The following is an 18,780-nucleotide window of genomic DNA, read 5'->3' on the forward strand; positions in this document are numbered from 1 at the left end:
GAAATTACATTGTTTGTGTGAATATGGTACCCAGGACTTTCAGTTAGGGGAATCTGTCCCCACATAACACTATATAATAAACAAGCCCATTTAAACAGTGTGATGGTTAAAACAGTTGAAAACAACAATCAAAGTAGGAGACTCAAGTCAAGAAATCTGGGAAACGTCTGTTGAAATGGGAGTGTCTTCAAGAATGCCAGTACCAATGTAAGGTAAAGGGACCCCGACCATTAAGTCCAGTTGCGGATGACTCTGGGGTTGCAGCTCTCATCTCGCTTTACTGGCCGAGGGAGCCAGCGTTTGTCCACAGCCAGCTTCCGGGTCATGTGGCCAGCATGACTAACTGCTTCTGGTGAACCAGAGCAGTGCACGGAAATGCTGTTTACCTTCCCGCCAGAGCGGAACCTATTCATCTACTTGCACTTTGATGTGCATTCGAACTGCTAGCTTGGCAGGAGCAGGGACTGAGCAAAGGGAGCTCACTCCATCGCAGGGATTCGAACCGCCGACTTTCTGATTGGCAGGCCCTAGGCTCTGTGGTTTAGACCACAGCACCACCCGTGTCCAGTGTAGCCTCCCATATTTCAGCAGGAAAAACATTCCGCAACACTCATGCTATTTTTTGTTCTCCTCTAATTCTCCTTTGAGCTGAAATGTTAATTTATACAGCCACAGATCTATCAGGGAAATGTATGTATTTGCTGTCACCTCTTAGTGGAATGGAGCTTTTGGAATGTATTTATCAATCCTGCTTTCTTTTGTAACATTTGTCTCTGATGCCTCTGAGCTGTAAGCAAGCCCAAAGTTTTCTCATAAAATTTTTCTTATTCAGTCTACAATTTGTGATTGATCAAAGGAAACCGTGATAGCAGTATTGCTGCAGAGATTTGGATCCATCTCTATGAAGGGAGATGGTCCCGGCTTGGTGGAGACAGGCAAGCAGGTATCCATGAGATGTTCAGCAGCCCGATCAATTATTCACTGGATTGCAGTGGAGCTTTGAGACTGGAAAGTGTCGTTGGCTGAGTCATGGTTGCTGCAATGACAAATTGAGGCAGTCCGCTTGAAGCTAAGAACTGCCACATTATCAGAGAAGAATGGAAGGGAGCATTTTACTTAATAAATAGAACTTTATGACTGAAACTGCCAAACTAGCCAATTGTACCTGGTGCCTCTTGATATGTGTTCTGTAACAGAAAGGTATTGGTGGAACTGTAGGAAAATTCAGAGTGAGGCAAACACAGGTGTATCATTGCAATATCATAAAGTGGATTAGGGCTTGTCCACACTTCCGTTTGTCCCATGCCTAGAAAGCGCAAGTCAGAGTGGTTTCCTGCTTGACCTGTGCTTTCTAGGCACAAGTCCAAGCAGTTTCCCCCTTGCTCCACTCCTTTCCCAGGGGAAACCCGCTCCTTAGCTCTAAATCAAAGCAAACATCAATCTGGGAAAAAAACCAGAAGTGTGGACAAGCCCTTAGCATAGGCACCAGCTCTATGTGGCTGAGGACAGCTCAGCCCCCCCCCCCATGCTAGATGAGTTGAGCCCACCCCCAATGTGTCGCACATGTGATGTCATGCCATGTGACAAGCCCCTGAAATGTCATGCGGAACTCGGCACCTCTAGCCCTTAGTCTGAGTCATTTAGCCACAGGTATCTTGATGACTGAGGAGGACCTGGTCCCCTCAGGAGTGGAGGGCCCTCCCCAAGTTATTGCCTGACTTACTTTTCTTTTCAAGACATCTATCCGCTGACATGTACACTTTGTAAAAAGTGCCTCGTATATTCTGTTTTCTGTATATACGTATATTAAATGTAGGCTGGTCATTGCTTGTAATTTTTTATCTTGTGAACTGCCCTGAGATCTTCAAATGAAGGGCAGTATATATATATTAATAATGATAACTGTTAAATTATTTCTGTAACTTTTAGCCATTTCAAGTGGGCCTCAGGTGTCTGAACAGGCTCAATGAGGGGAAACTGCAGTATTGTGATGGCAGGCTCCTTCTCACTTTCCACACCTATTATTTTGCAAGTAGGAAACTCCTGTGACATTGTAATGCCAAACGTGAAGTGATGCCATCCACACAGTAACTGAATGGTGCATGAGAATAAGCAGCAGGTATGGGATGCAGATTGGGATTGTAGTAGGAGAACAAGCATTTAAACACTCCCTGCCAGATTTCAATGGTATCAGGTTCTAATTGTTGTGAATGGTGTTGTATCTACTTTTGCCCTCTTGCATTGGGGAGGAGAAGCAGCAGACTCCCCATTAAGCCCTGTTCAGGTGCCTAAAATGGATTTACTGTCATAGAAAGCAGAGCATCAAAGGTATGGAGGGACACATGGATCGGCAGCTTTGCATGTGAAGTGTCTTCACTGATAAACTCATAAACTGAACACAGGGCAGAAATGCAATGTGGCCACTTTAAACAGCTAATGCAGCCTTAATGCATAAACTGAAGTACAGTGTCCAGATCACAGGGAGTAATAATAGGTCCATTCAATTCTGTGTTTATCAGGCTGCACCTGGAGTGCTGTGTCCTTTTTTTAGGATGCCACATTTTTAGGAGGACGCTGATTGGTTAAACTGGCACGTGTCCAGAGGAGAGTACCCAGGATGGTGAGGTGTCTGGGAGCTGAGTTGTATGGGGAATGGAAAAGCTGGGTATGTTTAGCCAGCAGAAAAGAAGAGGAAGGTGGTGGGGATATGACAGCGGTTTTTGAAATATCTCTAGAGAATATGTAGCAGGCTTGTTTTCTGTTGATACAGAGGGCAGCTGGACTAGAACCAATGGGTAAAAATGTCAGGAAAACAAATTTCAGCTATACACCCATTTGCTAAGGGTTGTTCAACAGTGGAATGGGCTGCTTTCATGCGCTGTCCTTCACTGGAGGTAATGAAGCAGAAGCTGTGATAGCATATACATTCCCCCGTAGTTGGGATAGTTTGCTCCCTCCCTCCTTCCCCCATTTTTCCTGCTATTCTCTGGTGCTTGAAACACTGTCAACAGGAACATGCCAGCCAACATGAGATACAAAACTTTCCCATGGTGCCTTATGCTGGGTGGATAAAATTCCTTGTTCCAAGGCTACTGGGGCCTGGAATGATGATGTGACAATGTTCTAGGTACTAGGGAGAAGGGGGAGATAAGCCTCCTTCCCTTCTCTACTGACCACAGCTGTATATGTACAGTGTGGGGACTCTCTAATTATGACTGGGAACTCTAAATTCATTTATAACTCCTTGGCATGGGAGGGGGGAAATCCCCCCCCCCAAGTGATGTCCATTTTATTTCCTGCAGAAGGTCTTCTGTTACTAAAGCATATGTCACAAAATGCATGGAAGCTATATGCACCCTGGTAAGCCTGTGCATGCCTTTTACATCCTTCGAAAGGTGAGTGGTACCTTGGGTTACATACACTTCAGGTTACAGACTCTGCTAATTCAGAAATAGTACCTCAGGTTAAGAACTTTGCTTCAGGATAAGAACAGAAATCGTGCTCCGGCGGCACGGCAGCAGAAGGAAGCCCCATTAACTAAAGTGGTGCTTCAGGTTAAGAACAGCTTCACGTTAAGAACGGAACGAATTAAGTACTTAAACCGAGGTACCACTGTATAGTGGAGACTGAGCCCCGTGGCAGACCACAGGGAATGTGTGGCAGGGCATGGCATGCTTAGCATGAAGCAGAAAACATAACCCATCAGATAAGTACAACAGAAATGTTTGCTCTCCCCCATGCCCTTATTTTCAAGACAGAATGCCGACGCCTTCTGTACATTTGGAAGGCTTGTCGCTTCCTTGCAGGGTGCAATTACCAGCCATGTAACAGCGTGGGTGTTGTGTTTAATTATAGCAGACACCTAGGGAGCCTAATAAAATAATTGAGATGTTTCATTTTTCCATGAAGAGAGAAACCAATTTTTATTTAAAAGCTGAGGACTCTTAATGCAGTAAGTTTTGAAACAAGTAGACTTTGAGGGATGGATGTCTGCATCCAGTTTCACCATCCCTGCCTGCAGCCATGGACTGTCTGCTAAACTTGTGTCCCTGGGAACCTGTCCAGTCTGGCTGCCGTCTGTGCTACCTAAGATAGTGAACGTAAGCTTGCACCTCAAGGGCACCTCCTGCCCTCATTCAAGCTTGAATAGGCAATAGAATTTCCAGCCTGACATTCTGTCTTGGCTTTGAGGAGGCTAGAAAGTCATTTGGGTTTGTTTGCTTTTTGTCATGAGGTAAACTTCCATGTTCTGAATTATGGTGCTGGAGGAGACTCTTGAGAGTCCCATGGACAGCAAGAAGATCAAACCTATTCATTCTGAAGGAAATCAGCCCTGAGTGCTCACTGGAAGGACAGATCCTGAAGCTGAGGCTCCAATACTTTGGCCACCTCATGAGAAGAGAAGACTCCCTGGAAAAGACCCTGATGTTGGGAAAGATGGAGGGCACAAGGAGGAGGGGACGACAGAGGACGAGATGGTTGGACAGTGTTCTCGAAACTACCAGCATGAGTTTGACCAAACTGTGGGGGGCAGTGGAAGACAGGAGCGCCTGGCGTGCTCTGTTCCATGGGGTTACAAAGAGTCGGACACGACTAAACGACTAAACATCATCAACAACAACAAACTTTCATGTCTCACGTGTTGCACATTAGGATCGACTGTCCTAAGACTACTGTCAGTAATATATTTGATTTATTTATTTTTGCATATACACTTAAAATCCTTCCATTTGGGAAAGCTAAGCATAGTGTTAAAAATTACAGGTTATACCATTTATTTAAAAAAAGGAAATGGGCCATCTGCCTGAAACATGTGCTTGGTGGGGTAGTAGCCCAGTGTTTGACTTGATGGTCAGACAAAATTGTGAAGAAACTGAGCTTACACCACAGCTTGAGAACCCACATAACTTAAAATGCTTCAGCCCCCTGCCACCCAATGCTAGCCCTTAAATAGTGGAGCTCCCCCCCCCCAGGTGCATTTAGCTTATTCATTGTACAGCTTTTGCTATATACTGAAGATCCACCTCTTTACACTAGCCTTGGACCCACCTTTTTCTCCATTTATGCTGTTTTGTTCCATCTGGAAATGGTTTTTAATTTATTTTATAAGTGTAATGATTTTATCTTTTTTATAACTAAACTGTTTTGTTATAGCCCACCCTGGAACAAAGGCCAGGTAAAAAATCATATAAATAAATACTCAAAAAAACCTAGAATGAGAGAACTGTTTTGCATATTAGAAGAGCAGGCCTATAATGCTGGCAGGTAAGACTGAGCTTGAATGGAAGAGCAGGGAGGGAATTAAAAGAAACTCATTCTCCCCCACTTCCTGCACTTGAAATGCTTCAATGTTTCAGTAATTGTTTTGAGTGGACTGTGAAATGGACAGAAGCCTTTGACCCATTACATTAGGGCAGGAAATGTACTAACTTAGCTTTTGGGAAACACATGTAACCAGATCAGGTTGCCTGATAACATCTTCATCACTGCTTGCATGGTCCCTGGGATCAGGAAGAAGTATTGTTCTTTTTTAAAAAAAGATAAAAATGGAATAAGAAGCATATATGTATGGGAAGCAAACAGCAACTTGAAGGAGGGATTTCATTAAATTTCTTTTACACACACCCCTTCCCCTGCTCCAAGAGTTTGGGGGGGGGTGAATGTTTCATTCATCCCCACTGTCAATCTCTGCTGGGGTACTTTTTTTGGGGGGGGGATGAGTTGCTCCTGTCAGCTTTCTGTGGGATTCTTTTCATTTCCAGGGATGCCATTATTATGGTTCAGGCTAGATGTGCCAAGTTTGCATTGCAGATCCACACTGGGCATGCACGAGATTAATCTGCATCAGCAGGGCTCACTGGAGCAGTTGAAATACTAGGTGCAATTACTTCAAAAGGCTGAATTCTCATTCCATTCTTATTATCTTTCCATCTGGGTTTGGCTCCACTTCCTGTGACCATCAAAACACCAGAAGTCTCAGTGGAAGAGATGAATACAGAGTAATCTTCAGTTTCCCATAATATGTGGGGGAATGAAACTGCAGGACAAGTAATGTCAACCCCCCACATTATACAACACTCTCTATTCTGTCTTTGCAATGGACTTAATCTGACGCTAATCTTTTCTGAATAACTTGTCCCTGGCTGAATTTCTGTGAGTTGCATTTTTTTATGGGGGCCCCGTATTGGTGTTGACTTAGAAAATAATAGCTTAAACTAAAATAAAAAAACAATCCCCTTTCATAATACCATGTCATCAAAGAATAAAAGGAAGGTGTGGCAGTTTGCTTCCTTTAACTTGGGGGGGGGAGCATGACTGTGTTGTTAATGTCTGATCAAAAATTATTCTCATGGGAGCTCTGAAACTAAAACATTAATTGGAACTCAAAGTATCTCCCATCCTGAGGCCAGGCTGTGGGTCTGAAGGGAAGCCAACTGTCAAGTATGCCTCTCTCTCTTCCATGGTGGCAATGAATCATTAGTAGAATTTAAGGGGTGCATAACGTATCAGACATAAAAATAAAAAATAAAAAGTGTATATCAATGTTGTGTATAAAGTATGAATTTAATAAATATAAATTTTATTAGATGTTAACTAGATAGGAAACCAGCAGCTGTCAAATATATGGCCGCTGACCCAGATTTTGCTTCTGGTAACAGTTGTCATAACTGTTTAGAAGTTGTAGGGCTTGTAGTTTGTCTCTGCTGAAGAGAATCTGAAAAGAAGAAACTAGAAACAATGGATTAGCAGCAGCTGAAAATGAAGTATAGCAGCGGTGCCAGTGCCACACACACCCCTTGATGTAGTGTGCCATTAAGTGTTCGTCATCTCTGCAGTAAAGCTCCCTCCAGAGCAGGGTTTCCCAAACTTGAGTCTGTATGTGTTCTTGCACTACAAGTTCCATCACCCCTGACCACTGGTCCTGCTAGCTTAGGGATGATGGGAGTTGTAGTCTAAAAAAACCCAGATGTAAGACCCAAGTTTGGGAAACCCTGCTCTAGACTTTCAGCACAAAACAGAAGTGTAGGTTAGTTTCATCAACTTCGCAATCTTCATGTAAACCACATGTAATCAATTTGTGGCTCAGAGGCCCCATACAGCCCCCAGAGGCTTTTAGTGTACAGTGGTATCTCGGGTTACAGACGCTTCAGTGTACAGACTCCGTTAACCCAGAATTAGTACCTCAGGTTAAGAACTTTGCTTCAGGATGAGAATAGAAATCGCGCGCTGGGGGCGCGGCAGCAGTGGTAGGCCCCATTAGCTAAAGTGGTACCTCAGGTTAAGAACAGTTTCAGGTTAAGAACAGACCTCCAGAATGAATTAAGTTCTTAACCCGAGGTACCACTGTATCTGAGCTGCCCCATATCTCCAGTTGAGGTTTTTTATGCTTCCAAGACACTTTGAAAGTACAAGGTGCCCTTCCCTGCTCCAACACAAACATTCCATATCTACAGACCCATAGGATAGGTCAAAGCATTTACCATTATATCAAGCCATCAAAAACATAATAAAATTTACAATTCAATCCCATCAGCCGTCATATTACTGTACAGTTGAAATATTCAAATAGGCTGGAGGAAAAGAAAGATTCTCTGTCTTCTGGCACCAACCGAGAATGCTGTCATCGGGTGAAGTTCAATGGGAAGGGTGTTCTATATACTCAGCTATTGATGAATATATTTAGGTTTTATATAAACACAGACTGACTGACCTACACACAGGTTGTTTTTCTTGGTGGACGAACCAGGGGTGGGGCAGGAAATCTTATAGGGAATATAGGAAGCTGCCTATACTTGATCAGACCATTATTTTCTGTATTGACTGGGTGCAGTTCTCCAGCAGAAATCTACCACTCGCTAACCTACTCTTTTTAAAAAACAACTAAAGCAGCAGCTGAACAAAACTGGAAGTAACAGGCATCTTACCTGGAACCTTCATGTTTGCAAAGCACGAAGGGTCCAGATAAGAAGCCAATCAATGATTTGGAACATTTTAAGTAGATGTTCTGGTATAACCACTGCATAGTTTGGAATGCACAAACCTTTTTTTACCCTGTGCTTGTGTGACTGTAAAGCTGCTGAATTCACAGTACCTTGAGAGAATGGCTGTGTCGATGCTGAACTCTGTAGCTTTTTGCAGGTAAATAGTCACTGCAAAATAAAAAGCTTTGCCTTTTAAGTATTTGTATTTTCATGGCTCTTAATTTCTTTTTATTTCTCTTATATCCATTGTAGAAGTCTCATGGCAGCATTGTAGCAAATCATTTTTGAATTAGCAATGGTTTTCAGCAGAACAAATGATGAAGGGAAGTGGAGTCATGAGTTCAGAATCCTCTTGTCCCTTCTTCTCTGCCACCCCCCACCACAAAAATAAAACCCAAAACTAGAGAAAGATGGAACTAGTAGCTTTTGCCTTGTCTATTTTATTTATCTTTTCTAGTCTAAAGACTCCAAGGCAGATTTCAACAAACAGTAAAAATCACAAAGGTGAAAGCATCCTAAAACTAATAGTACAGTGGTACCTCGGGTTACATACGCTTCAGGTTACAGACTCTGCTAACCCAGAAATAGTATCTCGGGTTAAGAACTTTTCTTCAGGATGAGAACAGAAATTGTGCTTCGGCAGCAGCAGGAGGCCACATTAGCTAAAGTGGTGCTTCAGGTTAAGAACAGTTTCAGGTTAAGAACGGACCTCTGGAACAAATTAAGTACTTAACCTGAGGTACCACTGTACTAACATAAAACACCAGTGCATAATGAAAATGAACACTGATCAATAGAAGCTTTGGTAAATAGAATAGCCTTGGAAACTCTTTGTATTTGAAATAGCAGAATCGAAGGACTGCAGTACAGATTTGTTTTCTGAAACAAAAATGGAAATACATTTCAAAATTGGCGTCTTAGTTAATAGTTTTGCCAAAACATTTGAACAGTTTAATTGGGGTATATGAAATATTGAAACTGTGTTTTAATGTGCCTTTTGAAGAAATTAAATAATAATGTTGCATTCAGACTGAAAGCAAAATGTGAATCCTAAAGCTTAACATTGCCCTAAAGGGCCTAGGCGGGCAGTTTATGGTTTGTTTGCTTAACTTGAAAAATTCATAGCAAGCGGCTGCATCTCTCAGGCCAGAAATAAAAGCACCCCACCCCATCCCTGCTTTGCAGGAGAGGCCGGGTGGAATTCAGTAAGCAGAAACCGTCTCTTTTGATAGCTGCAGGCTGAAGATTTCAAGCTGTGGACACTGGACCTCTTCCTGACAACAGCCTTTGAGGAGCAGCAAAAGAAAACCTCTCCTCTGCATTTCTCATAGTCCATGGAGAACTTTCACTGGGTGGGAGAGCTTAGGAGCGGGAGGGGGAAGGGGCTGTCTCACCAAATGCCCTGCTTGGACTCACTCGGAAGTGGGGAAGATATCAAAGTTTTGGAGTCTCCAGAGTTTGGCCCAAAGTAAAGGAATACAGTGGTAGCTCGGGTTAAGTACTTAATTCGTTCCGAAGGTCTGTTCTTAACCTGAAACTGTTCTTAGCCTGAAGCACCACTTTAGCTAATGGGGCCTCCTGCTGCTGCCGCTGCGCCACCGCTGCACAATTTCTGTTCTCATCCTGAAGCAAAGTTCTTAACCCGAGGTAATATTTCTGGGTTAGCGGAGTCTGTAACCTGAAGCGTATGTAACCTGAAGCGTATGTAACCCAAGGTACCACTGTAGCTGGGTTCTTGTCTGAGTTTGTCAGTCTTTTATTTTATGCGATAGATTCTTGCAATATTTGAATCTCTTTCAGCCAAGGGTGAAACCAATCCCTACATTCACACATGTGATCTCTGTGTGCCAGAGGATTTAAATGAGAGTCAAAATCCCACAACAAGTGGAGGGGTGCTCAGACCAGCCAAGATTTGTGGACTCCCAATTGGCTGTATTTCTGTTTGGAAGCTAATCTTGGGGGCTCCAAAGTGATTAGTTTTTTAAGCTGGAAGGGTAGACTGAGGGGCTGAGGTGTCTCTCTCTCTGTATTTTTTCTTTTTACTGTATTTTATAAAATGTATACACTGCTTGATTGTTCAAAAAAACAACCACCACACAACCCTCAAAACGGGTTACAAAGAGAATAAAATAAGCAGCAAAAACACTTGAAAACAATGATATAAAACATTTTTTAAAAATCAGCAATAAACCAAAACATGCATCAACATTTTACATGCCTGGGTCGGCTTGTCTCAAAACCTTGTTTTAACAAGGTCTGGCAAGGTCTTGACTGCAGGGCTAGGCTTGGTCAGACCTGCTGTAATGGGGATTGAAGAGGAACATTCATGATGATTTCCCAGGGTCCTGGATTGTCAGAAATACAACTCGGGAACAGGAAGTGGCTATGGGTCTCCTGACCACCGATGATGATGATGATGATGATGGTGATGATATTATTTATATCCTGCCATTTCGCCAGACCAAGGCAGTTTTACACAAGTATGATTCTAATAGGGTTGCTTTTAATTCTGTGGCAACTTAATATAGTCTGTTCCTAACGCTTCTGTAACAAGAAGATGACACCACGTTAAATTTCTCTATATTTGGCTAAGCGAATTATCCAGCTATTCTCTGCAGCTGTTATTGACGTTTTCCTGTTGGGACTCTCAAGAAATCTGTTTTATGTATCTTATGGTTCAATCATGAGTCAGAATCTTTGGTGTATACGGAGCTAATATTGAGATTTGGGTCTCATAGGGCAGTTGGCATGATATTTCATCCTAGGATGATTGCAAATGTCCCATGAAAGTGTTGGGGGGTGGGGTGGGGGGTGGGAAGACAAAAAAATGCTTTGCTCCACCTAAATACATTAGTAGGCTTCTTCTTTCCGTGTCGAGTAGAGATGTGTGAGACTTCGTGAATGTCACGGGTTTCTTCAGACTTGCTCAGAGGGCATATGATTTTGCTAGATGGTTCAAAGTTTGCCTGAAGGGCATGTTTGTGGAAATAACATGTTTATCCAGAGCAGCCACCACATGGTACTTTATTCCTCCAACCTTTAATTTCCATGGAGTCTGGATCTTCCACAAGATTGTGGGGGGCTGCATATCTTTGTTTTGACCCCGTGCTTGCCTTTGCATAAAACAAAGAGAAGGAATTGAAACTCTGTGAATGGCTGGTAACGATTAATATGGGGGGGACCCGCTATCTAAATAAAATGAAATATTAACAGAGTAAATTATCGGGGGGGGGGCGGGAATTATCCGGGAGAGAGTTAGATTACAAATGAAGAAGCCTGTGATTCCCAATCAGAGTTTGCTGACCACACAACTAAAGCTGGATTCTTAACAATGGCAAGGAAGCCACAGCCATGCCTTGCCTTCTCATGTCTCTGTGCAGTTGGGCTATACAGTACAATGCACTCTGTCTCCTCCCCATTCCTGCTTAGCCCAGCTTCCCAAGGTTTGGTGAAGGGTCAGTGTCTCTGTGAGTTTCACTGACATGGTCAGCATGGGAAGCAGCAGTGCCTAAGCAATGTGCTATTTGACTATTTTGGGGCATTTGCTGTTTTGGCTACTTCTCATAAGTTCCCTTTACAGTGGTACCTCGGGTTACATATGCTTCAGCTTACATACGGTTCAGGTTACAGACTCCGCTAACCCAGAAATATTACCTCGGGTTAAAAACTTTGCTTCAGGATGAGAACAAAAATCATGCTCCGGCGGCTCGGCAGCAGCGGGAGGCCCTATTAGCTAAAGTGGTGCTTCAGGTTAAGAACAGTTTCAGGTTAAGAACAGACCTCCGGAATGAATTAAGTACTTAACCCAAGGTACCACTGTATTTAAAATAGATTTTTTGGGCCACCTCTGAAGGGCAAGAAATCCTCTTAAAGGTAAGAAATCCTCCCAAGGTGGCTCACATTGTGTAACACAATGCAATTACTGTTACAATCTCCAATGAAATTAATAAAAAACCAGAAGTACACACCACCCAGGTACAAAAATTATCCAAGTAAGACCAGCTTCAGGCAAAATCATTCTAACAGCAAGCCATGAAAACAAATGAGGCTTCACGGCTTTACCAAATGCCTGCGTTGATGGGGCCTGACAGCTCTCAGCTGTTCTGCTCCAGCGACTTTAGAAAAATTCCCTACAATATAAGATCTTTGCAGACGTAATGGCGAGTCGACTTAAAAAGTGCTTAGTCAATCTTATCCATAATGATCAGGCTGGTTTTTTACCTAATAGGCAAATAAAAGACAACATAAAACATATAATAAACATTATTGAATACCTAGAATGCAAAAATGAAATTCCCGCGGTATTAATGTTCATTGACACCGAAAAGGCTTTTGACAATGTATCCTGGCGTTTTCTAATAAAATGTTTGGAAATGACAGGGATAGAGGGCACATTCCTGGAAGGAATAAAAGCAATTTACTCACAACAAAGTGCTAAATTAATTATCAATAATAACTTAACAGAATCCTTTGAAATTTCGAAGGGTACAAGACAGAGGTGCTCTCTGTCACCTCTTTTGTTTATTATGATGTTAGAAATAATTACAAATAAGATAAGGAAAACTTCAGAAATACGCAGAATAAGAATTGGAGTGAAAGAATATAAACTGAAAGCATATGCCGATGACCTTATGTTGTCGTTGGAGGACCCAAAAGAAAGTGTCAGTAAAGTGTTAGGTTTGCTAGAAGAATTCGGAAAGCTATCCGGCTTTAAATTAAATAGAACAAAAACTAAAATGATGATTAAAAATATGAAAGAAGAGGTTAAAAACCATCTCGAATTACAGACTGGAATTAAAGTAACTAAAAAAGTAAAATACCTTGGAATTTGGCTAACGATGAAGAATATAAATTTAATGGAAGATAACTACACAACCACATGGAAAGAAATAAGGAAGGACTTGGATACTTGGAACAGAATAAAACTCTCTTGGTTGGGAAGAATGGCGGCAATTAAGATGAGTTTATTACCGAAATTGCTGTTCTTATTCCAAAATATACCGATAATTAGGGGAACCTCAGTATTTAAAGATTGGCAGAAAGTACTCTCTAAATTTATTTGGCAAGGGAAAAGGCCAAGAATTAGATTCAAATTACTCACAGATCAAAGAGATAGGGGAGGATTTGCGGTTCCAAATTTGAAGCTGTATTATGAAGCCTCGTGCCTTTGTTGGGTTAAGGATTGGATTGTCATCAAAAATACAGATCTGTTAGATTTAGAAGGATTCAATATAAGATTTGGTTGGCACGCTTATCTATGGCGTAATAAGGGAAAGGTCCACAAAGGATTTTCTAATCACATTATTAGAGGGCCACTGTTAGAAGTGTGGGAGAGAAACAAAAAATTATTGGAAAAAATACCCCTTGGTGGTTATCACCAATCGATATTTTAACAATAAAAAAAACAAACATTGAAGGAGAAAGATGGACCTATGAAGATTTGCTAGTAAAAACAGAAAATGGATGGAGGATTAGGCCATATGAAGAGATAAAGAACAAATTGACAGGTTGGATCCAATTTCACCAAATTAATGCTATATGGACTGAAGATAAAAAGAATGGGATGAATGAGAAAAAATCTAGATTCCAGATAGAAATATTAGAAAGCAAATCAAAACTCCTATCGAAAATGTACAGCCAGTTGCTTGAATGGGACACCAAAGATGAAGAAATAAAGGAGGTAATGGTGAGATGGGCAATGGACGTTGGATACAACATAGAGTTTGATAAATGGAAGACACTATGGAATAAAGGTATGAGATTCTCGGCATGTACAACACTCAGAGAGAATATGTATAAAATGATGTACGGGTGGTACATCACACCTGTAAAATTGGAAAAAATGTACAAAACCGGAGATAAATCATGCTGGAAATGTAGGATCAAGGAGGGCGATTTTTATCATATGTGGTGGTCGTGTGAAGTAATCAGAAAGTTTTGGGAATCTATTTACAATGAACTAAAAAAAATCTTCAAATATATCTTCACAAAAAAACCCGAGGCCTTCCTTCTGGGGATAATTGGAGAAGAAATCAAAAAGGAAGATCAAACACTTTTCCTATATGCAACAGTGGCTGCTAGAATCCTAATAGCGCAAAATTGGAAGGCATAAAAGATCCCAACTATAAACGAGTGGCAATCCAAATTATTTGATTATATAGAATTGGCAAAAATGACACAGAAAATAAGAAACCAAACAGATATAAAGTTCAATAATGAATGGAACAAATTTATGGCATACATTGAAACAGAGGTAAAAAATCTAAAAATCACAGTAGGCTCAATATAACGCTTGTGACGTAAAGAGCTTTAAGGAAATGAAACTGCCGATAGAAAAAATCTTTATAACACATTCCGAAGCCAAGCTGAAGGGAAGTCAATTACTGTTGTGTGATTTAGTTATTTAGTTACTGTAAATTAATCTGTTGGTGTCTCATGTTATGTAATGTTTCTTTTTTCTTTTTTACTATTTTTGTATATATTTTTTATTTTTTTTATTTTGTGTGTGTGTGTCTTGTATGTCTCTTTTGTTGTTTTAATGTCTGATGTGGTATAAGGAATTGAAACTAATAAAAATTAAAAAAAAGAAGAAGAAAAATTCCCTACAATCTGGCGTATTCAAGAGGAATGGCAGAATCGGGTCCTGCAGCAAAATGCGTATTTCAGTGGGAGTAAGGTGAAACAAACAAACAAACAAAAAGCACAACCTTTTGGATACACATTCTGGGTACACACTCTGGACAGTCTAACAAAATGCCTTCATCTAGTCTAATCAATGATGCATTCAAATGGAAAAAAGTATTGGCATGTGAGGAAAATATATCATTCAGCATTCCTTGTTTAGAGATCAAGAGTTGGGCACCTTGAACATAAATTTAATGCTCATTAATCTGTGCTAGTGATTGAGTCAGTAGTCCCATACACAAACGTCTCATGCCGCACTCCAAGCAATTTGAACTTGTTGAATATAAATCTTGAAACTCGAAAGTGTAACGATCCAGGATATGGAATCATCACTCTTCTGGAGCAACAGTTGAAGTTGTGAAGCAGACCTTCCCAGAGTTTTTCTCAGGGTGTGTTTGGTTCATAAATGGATGTTAAAGCAAGACTCAGAATATCTGCTTATGGCCTCCAGAGGCTTTTCTACACTAGTACTCAACAACCAAGGTAGTTGCTAGACTGAGCTTTGTTTAGCATGCCTCTGCAGTGCAAGCAACACCTGGACCTCGTATAAGTATGATGACAATATTTGCTGGTGCTGTTTTGTTGGGTTGCCAACTAGAACTCAATTGTGGTACAGGTTTGTGTGTGTGTGCTAAATCAAGGAGTTTGCTAACTTGGTTGTATTTGGGGGGAATGCTATTGGTCTCTTGTGCTTCATGCAGGCTTCACCTGGATGGCCACTTTGATAGCAGGATGTTGAACTAGATAACCTTCGGTCTGATCCTATATGGCTCTTATTATGTGTCTCATGCTTTGATGGGGGAAAGATGGTGAAGTAGTTATGTCTAGTGCTTTTTTCTGGGGGTACGCATACCCCTAAACATTTTGTGAATATTTGTACTTTTGTCCATTTACTGTATTTATTTTTCCCAATTTGAACTATAAAATGGTGATTTTCTTGAGTCAAAATGAGAGTACCCCTAAACATTTTTTTAAAGAAAGAAAGCACTGGTTATAACTCTGCTGCTTGAGACACCCGTGCTTCCTTTAACATTCAACAACTCCTTTAATCAATCCCTCCAAAACTTTCCTTCCTTCCTTCCATCCCACACTTCTTGTTGTCCTTCTACCAACAGGTGGAGAGCTCTTTATTCCACCAGGCCTTTAGGAACCGACTGGAAAGGGCAAATGGTGTGATGTTTGTTGCTGCTGTTGTCTGTATTTTTAATAGATCCTTTAAATATTGTTTTAATTCTGTTAGTGCTAAATTGCTTCTTAATTACTATCTTTTCTATGTCTTAACTTTTTTTCTGTTTGATCTGTGAGCCACCTTGAACCCCAGTTAAGAAAAAAAGGCAGCATATAAATAAAGACAATAATAATTCTGAGCTGAAAGTTTAAAAATTTAGACTTTCAACTTTGCCTTTTGTATATGTTGGTGTGAAACAAGCCCAACAGCTTTTTGCTCATAGTTTGTATTGTTCTGTTTTATAAAAGTTTTTGCTTTTCACAGCAGGAAATGAGTCAATTCTTTGATACTTCTAGGTATGTTAGAGGAAGGTTGTTCTGGAAATGTTGGTATGCATCTCGGCTTGCATTGTAGGCTGACGTGTCTGCATGGGTCAGAGAGCACAGGGAGACGAACATCCAACTTTCTTAGACACTACTTTCTGACTTAATCTGTGCTGACCTTACATCAGGTGCTGGACTGATGCTCTGAGAGTTGCTGATCTCACTTCCTACTTCCTTCCTCCTGCTCCTCTTCCCTTGGTGGGGGAGACGTATTGGTGTGTCTCTCCTACGGAGATGAAAAAGCAAGCAAGGCCCTTAGTTAGGTATAGGATCAGGGTGGATTTGATTTAAACCAAACCAATTTAAATCACTAGTCAGTAAGGCTTGATTTAAATCTTTTTTTTGCAGGAAGTCTCATTCTTGCTGGTATAATCATAATATTTACAACCAGATGAAGGTTTCATTTTTGGAATAATAAATTTTCAGAGTAGTTTTTACAGTTTTCTGCTGTACTTTATTGGAAGGATAAAAATAATAATTTCCTTAATAACAATTTAAACAACGTATTTAACTAAAACAATGGCCGTGCTGGGTTGGATTGATGGGAATCAATGCCCCAACGTCTGGAGGCCTACCGGTTCTCTATCCCTGCTTTAGAGCATGTTAGAATTTTGGCTTTGCTTTGATACTTGGATCAGGTTCATTATACTTATGCACTTACTTCCGCTCTCTCTTTTCACTTAACAAAAATCGATAAAATAGCTATCTAGAATACAATTTGTGTAGACCAAATACCAGCACTTCTGCTGTTATTTAGTATGTCAAGCGTGTTTTGAGATCGCGTGAGCTATTTTTAGAAAAGGGAACTGTATATGTATTGGGCCGATTGATCTTCTTTCCATCCCATTGGCTAAATCTCTTGTTGCCCCAGTTTACTGCACTACATCAAATTTCAAAATGCCCAAGGGGAGTCAGCCTTGTGTTAAACACTGCAAAAAGAAACCAGCAACACGTATTAAACAACAACAACAACGCTTGACAGTACAATTTAAAAGAAAAAACCAGAAGGCAATGAACTCTAGAGCAGGGCTGGGGACTTTGTGGCTCTTGATGTTTTTGGGCTCCCGCTCCCATCAGTCCTGGGCAGCATGGATAGAGGTAAGGGATGATGGGAGCTATAGTCCCACAACATCTGGAGGGCTTCCCCTTCCCTGCTCTAGAACTATTTTAATAGGAAGTGGATGGGATGTTCTTCTTTTAAGGTGTGCAGGAACTGAACATGTGATTTAACTTAGAACAGCTGGTTTATTTTGCTAGAGAGGCACACATTTGTAGATGTTCCAGAGCAGCGAAGTCCACTTCTAACTTGATCCCAGCACTGAAAGCTTCCCTCCCTGCCTGCCCAGGAAGGGTTTCTTAATGTTTGAGACTGTGCGTGAGAACCACGGGAGGAAAACAAAATGTCTGAAATGAGCCTGGCTGGTTTGATGTGGCTTTTAGTGCCCTCTTGCCATAGGCGGTAAGAACTCCTGCATGCTCCTGCATCCTCAAGTAGCTGTGCCTGACCACATTGTGTGGACCCCTGGGGTTACAAGGAAGAGAAGCACTTTCAGCATACAGATTATAACTGAATCAAAAATGTGACATTTCAGAAGAAGCATTGCATGTTGAGCATGTTTACTTGAAGGCCAACTCCATAAAAACCAATAGGACATATTCTGAGAAAATAAGATTTTTGGACAAGAGCACTAACATGAAACATATGTTGTTATTTCTCTTCCAGGAATCTAGCATATAGGGCAAAGTTTCCCCTTCCCTAAAGTGTGTTGTGTTCTTCCCTATTTTTCTTCTTCTTGCACCACCACTGTATCTTGTAGGTGCCTTGCAAATGGACTGCTGCTACCACCATCACCGCAACTCCTCCTCCTAACTTGTGCTATCTCTTTCTCTGCCTTGGCCATATGAGCACACACTAGCATGACTAAATGAAATCACATTCTTGCCTTTTTAATAGAACCAGAAATGGCTATCCTAGTATAACCGCCCCCCCCCTTGAATTCACAAGCCTCCCCACTTTTCTGCCAGCTGAAGCAAAGGCAGACTCATGGCTGATAACAAAGCTCTCCCACCCGCTATAATTAATGAGATAAAAGCACATAGAGCAGAAGTTTATCTGGGAGATGCTGTGAGAAGAAAGTTTATTCTGCAGCTGCCTTCAGTGAATTTCCATTCCAGCCGTGTTTGGCTTCGGAACTGGAAGAAATTGCAAACTCTCAAAAATATCAACCCACAAGGAGAGGAACTGGGTAGGTTTCAGGGCTGCTTCTGCTCTGCTGCCCAGTGTTTTCAGCAGGGTGATCAGTGTGGTGAACTAGTCAGAGAGGTAGGCAAGGACTGGGGTGGGGGGAACCTTGGTTTCAGTTCCTACTTTATCATGAATCACACTGGTTGACCTTGGCCCCCCAACCTCTCTCTGACTTACAAGAGTGTTTACAGGGTAAACTTGGGGTAGTGCCCCATGTGATGTTGTGAGCTCCTTGGAAGAAGGTGACGTTAGCAGTGGAACAAGCGTTTAGTTACTGTGTGTTTTGTAAATAAGGATGCACCTATCCAACTGGCTAAG

The 18,780-nt window shown here is 41.3% G+C and overlaps 1 protein-coding gene across 2 annotated transcripts in view; it reads left to right on the plus strand.

Annotated features, from left to right (window-relative positions):
• The window catches only part of TP53I11 (tumor protein p53 inducible protein 11), a 53,100-nt gene that overhangs the window by 18,635 nt on the left and 15,685 nt on the right, over positions 1–18,780 (plus strand). The window lies entirely within an intron of this gene.

The sequence above is a fragment of the Podarcis raffonei genome, chromosome 1 (genome assembly GCF_027172205.1).
Source record: "Podarcis raffonei isolate rPodRaf1 chromosome 1, rPodRaf1.pri, whole genome shotgun sequence".
NCBI lineage: Eukaryota > Metazoa > Chordata > Lepidosauria > Squamata > Lacertidae > Podarcis > Podarcis raffonei.